Here is a 4,260-nt window from a genome sequence, read left to right as displayed (position 1 = left end):
AACTGCGGAGCACTGTAAAAAACTCTCAACTAAATGCTGCAAATTTTGTCTTCTCCACGTAGTCAAATAGCAACTGAGGAGTACTGTAAAAAACTCTCAACTAAATTCTGTAAATTTTGTCTTCTCCACGTAGTCAAATAGCAACTGAGGAGTACTGCAAAAAACTCTCAACTAAATGCTGTAAATTTTGTCTTCTCCACGTAGTCAAATAGCAACTGAGTAGTACTGTAAGAAACTCTCAACTAAATGCTGTAAATTTCGTCTTCTCCACGTAGTCAAATAGCAACTGAGGAGTACTGTAAAAAACTCTCAACTAAATGCTGTAAATTTCGTCTTCTCCTCGTAGTCAAACAGCAACTGCGGAGCACTGTTAAAAACTCTCAACTAAATGACGTAAATTTTGTCTTCTCCTCGTAGTCAAACAGCAACTGCGGAGTACTGTAAAAAACTCTCAACTAAATTATGTAAACTTTGTCTTCTCCTCGTAGTCAAACAGCAACTGAGGAGTACTGTAAGAAACTCTCTACTAAATGCTGTAAATTTTGTCTTCTCCACGTAGTCAAATAGCAACAGAGAAGTACTGTAAAAAACTCTCAACTAAATGCTGTAAATTTTGTATTCTCCACTTAGTCAAATAATGACAACGCAGAAATACAATGAAAACTAACTCAATGTTCTTTTACTAGCTTCTTCCACTTAGGAAAACAATAACTGTGGAGAACTACTATGAGAAACTCTCTCAACTGAGCTTTGCACAAGCTTCTTACACTTAGCCAAATAGTAACTGCGGAGAAGTACACTGCCAAGCAATAGAAAAATCAACTTGAGCGACGAAAAATTCACAGTTGAGATTTTTATGTATGATAAGCTACTTATTTTGCAAAAAAAAGTTTGAAAAATAAATTTTGTTTTGATCGGTTTTTGGAAATTCTATTTTAGCGCTCATTGCATTAACAATAAAAACAAAATAGTTGTCGTGAATCACATTATTTTTTCAATTGCTCGGCGCTACAGTAGAAACTCATTCAGCACTTTATTATTTTTTTTACAAACTTCTTAACTTACAAACCACGCTACACTGTAAAAAATCTCGGTTAATGTTTATCCAATACTTGGTGCAAAGTTTGCTAATTGCACCATAAATAGGATAAATCAAAAAATTTTTTATCTAGGTTGCACCATAAATTGGAATATATGATCAAGAAATGCGTTTATGGCGCAATCGATTGCGCCAAACTTTCGTACTCTGACAGGCACGTAACCGATGACTTATTTTGTAGTTGTTGACAAGATGGACGATTTTGTTGTTGAATCTTGATATCATCTCATGCAAGTTGTCTTTGAAATTGTCAATTTCTTTTGAAGGTAAGTAAACTTTTCTTAATTATTTGCATTAAATATAGTTCATTTCTTTCATATCAACTTTAAAAATTTTGTTGTCTGTTCTGAAAGTGTTAGCTTCAAATTTCTTCAAGGAAACTGTATTCGTTGTATGAATAATTAAATATTTTAAAATCTGTATTAGCTCTTTTTCAGTAAATAAGGAGATACAACGATTTTATGTGCACAGAAACATATACAGTTTATTTGGCTAAAGGCGCATTGCTTTCCGCCAAATTTACTGCTGGTGAAAATTTTCTAGGTTCGTGTTTTTATTTCATTTTATTTCATTCCACCGAACAAAAAAATTCGTATGTGCTTTCTGTTAGGATTAAAGCTTTTTATCAATATCTATGCTTTTGTTTTGATTTTCATGTTCTATTTTGCTCATTTTCGTTTGTAATGTCACATAATTACACGAATTTTGGTCTATATATTCTGAAGTGCTTCTGTTGTAAAATTTTCAATGCGAATTATTCACCTAAAATTAATACTAACCGTTGTCATGGAAACTAAATTTCTCTTTACGTTCGTTGAGCGCACGAGGTAGGAGAAAAACATAGTGGGTTATATCTTCACGGTTATATTGGCGTTAAAGAAAACAAAACAATATTTTTTTTTAATTCGCCAAGAATACCTTACTGAGAACAAGATTTGTTTTAGAACATTTAGAAATAAGCTGATTTCTAATTATAATTTTTTCTTAAAATATATTTTATTAATATTTTTTAACTGAGCGAAAATTTTTTTCAATGAAGCAAAGTATTGCATTTAAAAAGATAATAAATATATTTTTTTTATTAAATACAAATAAACAAATACTTTGATACTCATAGATACTCTGCTTTAGATACTTATTTTTCTATGTTTTTTTTATTTTTACTTACTTATTTTATTTTGTTGTAGCTTTATGCATATTAATTTAGCCCACATTTGTGTTTTGTGGGTGAGGGTAAGGATAATATAACCATGAAATTGAACGTTTTCATTGATCCTCAAAAATGTCATATGTATTCTTTATAATATTTACAGTTGTTTTTGTTTTTTTAAATATTTTTTTTTTCAAAAGTTTCATTTTAATTATAAAAGTGAAATTTTTTTGTTCTGAAATATATGTGCTTCTATGAAACAAAAGACCTTTAGTTAAAAAGGCAATCCTCACAAACAGTATATATGTGGAGTTTTAATACTATGCACATGAATACTGCTTGTGTGTTAATCAGCAGCCAGATTCCACCCTCTTAGACTCAACACGAACTCTTTTATCTATACAAGTGATGATCAATTTGTTAATTTATTATTTTAACTGTTAACAGTTCCTTCAGCAAGTTTTTTACTGTACCACTCTGCATAAAATTCTATTCACAATTTCTCAAGTGGAGAAATTCTATTTTGGTGCTTTAACGCATTTTAACAAAAATAATAATAATATTTTAAAATATCAATATCTTTCTTTCCTTTCCGGGAACTTTGTGGATGAAAGGAGGCTTAAGATAAAAATCTCCCCCCCCCCAATATGAATAGTTGGTCTCGAAATTTTTCTTTTTTTTAAGGTAGTGAAATGTTTTAACATTTTTTTACCTGAGAACTACAATTTCTCAATGTTCTTTATATTGTATATTAAAAATAGTAATTAAAATATGACTTGCTTTGAATTATCTTTCTATGTTTTAAAAAAGTAAGGATTCAAATTTTGTTTCTTCTGTACATTTTATTAGCATAAATTACATTATTTTTAATCTTCTTTCATTAGCACAAAGATACCAACAACTTCGATGATTTTAATTGAGAAAGAGACACAGGAAAAAATATTGTTATACCCAGTGCCGAACCTATTGATAAAAATATTTATTCTGCCAAAATCACCAGAATTCCAGAAGGTTATAAACAGTTTTTTCACACTTGAAAAGTGCTAGTTTCAAGAACAGCTTACAAACAAGGAATGTGTATAGTTTCAAATTTTGAGAATGAAGAACCTGTGTTTGCAAAAACAATTATTCTTTTGTAAATAGACTCCAAAATTTTATTTGTGTGTAATCTTTTTAAATCTTGTTGTGTTTTTTACAATCAACTAAAAAAGGTGATATAGTTAAAGTAATAGCACCAGAAAATCTATAATAATGAATATGTAATAAAAATATTGTTTTTCTCAAATACTCACCATCATGTACTAATTTATAAAAAAATTACAGTATTTTTTTCCAAACTGTGTGAAATTTTACTCTTTTTATCAAGTAGTAAATTATACTTGTAAAAAAGTAATTTAGCTATATTGTAGATTTTAATTCAGATGAGGCAGAATATATCAAGAAATTTAGTATCGTATTAAAATATGGAAAATTATTTTCAGATGATCCCAAATTTTAAAACTCTAAACATTGAGGCATAACATAATTTTTATTTTAAATTACTGTAAATTTAAAATAAGTTTGAATTGAATGCACTCTCTTAGTAACAAAAACATGCTATCTATCATATTTTTGAGTGAATATTTTGTATTTTTTTTTAATGAATGCTGTGATATGTATAAAAAGTATAACATGCTTAAATTTTGAGATTTTGCTTAAAAATTATTACATTCTGTCTATGTATACAAATATCAAAGTGACTGCAAATGAATAAATTATGTTTAAATATTGATCTGTATATTTTTTGTTAATATTTCCAAGTTATTTCATTATTTTTACATTTCTTAATTTACTTCAAATTTAATATTTCCATACACCAATGTAATTAATATTGGAATGTTTCCTTAATTAGAGATTGGGGGTTGACCAATACAATATTCGTCTACTTTTTTATATAAATTTTTACTTGTGAAAGTAATATTTTCATTTTTAAATAATAAAATAATTTAAAAATACACAGTAATAAGAATTT

At 28.1% G+C, this 4,260-nt stretch overlaps 1 long non-coding RNA gene across 1 annotated transcript; it reads left to right on the top strand.

Annotated features, from left to right (window-relative positions):
- The first annotated feature begins 1,078 nt into the window (after positions 1-1,078).
- LOC122270224 (uncharacterized) lies at positions 1,079-4,026 on the top strand. Its single transcript, XR_006225685.2, has 2 exons — positions 1,079-1,365; positions 3,134-4,026. It is a non-coding gene; the product is annotated as an uncharacterized lncRNA (long non-coding RNA).
- The last annotated feature ends 234 nt before the right edge of the window (positions 4,027-4,260 follow it).

Source organism: Parasteatoda tepidariorum, chromosome 3 (assembly GCF_043381705.1).
Source record: "Parasteatoda tepidariorum isolate YZ-2023 chromosome 3, CAS_Ptep_4.0, whole genome shotgun sequence".
NCBI lineage: Eukaryota > Metazoa > Arthropoda > Arachnida > Araneae > Theridiidae > Parasteatoda > Parasteatoda tepidariorum.
This window is presented reverse-complemented; position numbering and strand designations above follow the sequence as displayed.